Raw genomic sequence first — 946 nt, 5'->3', positions numbered from 1 at the left:
GCTGTGGGACATTCACACCATGGAATACTACGAAGCTGTAAAGAAGAATCTTGGACCCTTTGGGACAGTATGGATGGACCTGGAGAATATTATGCTAAGTGAAATAAGCCAGGCAGCGAAAGACAAATATCACATGATCTCGCTTATATGTGGAATCTAAAGAACTTACTAAACTGATGAACAGAATAGATTCAATGAGATGGAAGCATAGGTGAGACTGACGAATGTCAGAGGGAGAGAGGAGGGTGGGTGGGTGGAGGGGGAGAGAGTAACCAAAGAATTTATATGCATATCTGCACAACACAAGGACACGGACAGTGGTGGGGAAAGGGCCTGGGGAGGGGGAAGGAATGGGGTGGAATGGGTCATTGGGGAGAAAAAGGAACATCTGTAATATTTTAAACAATAATAAAATTTAAAAAATAAATAAATATTAACTGTGGATTTGTTCCACAGTAAAAATAAATAAATAGTAAATAAATAAAACAGTGAAGAATTATAGAGTATGTAATTTGAAAATGTTTTTCAGTCATATAGTAATTTTAACCAACACTTGTCAATTTGAGCAGAACTGGTGTTATTACACAATCCCAAGGACCTGCTTAAAAGAAATGGGGGAAAAAATCACTATCAGGCCCCGGTCAGTGTGGCCTGGTTGGTGGGAGTGCTGTCCTGTACACCAAGGGGTTGCTGGTTCAATTCCCAGTCAGGGCACATGACGGGGCTGTGCGCTTGGTCCCCAGTAGGGGTTGTGTAGGAGGCAGCAGAATGATGTTTTCTCTCTCTTTCCCTCTCCCTTCTTCTCTAAAAATAAAAAAATCTTTAAAAAAAAATCACTATTCAAATCTTCCTACTGATGTTTGTTGGAAGAAAAGGGTGAACAGTTACAACAGTGAAATGGCTTAAGCTCAAATTAATAAGCAGTATAGATCCATTTGTTCATTTT

Source organism: Miniopterus schreibersii, assembly GCF_964146895.1.
Source record: "Miniopterus schreibersii genome assembly, chromosome: 3".
Taxonomy (NCBI): Eukaryota; Metazoa; Chordata; class Mammalia; order Chiroptera; family Miniopteridae; genus Miniopterus; species Miniopterus schreibersii.
This window is presented reverse-complemented; position numbering follows the sequence as displayed.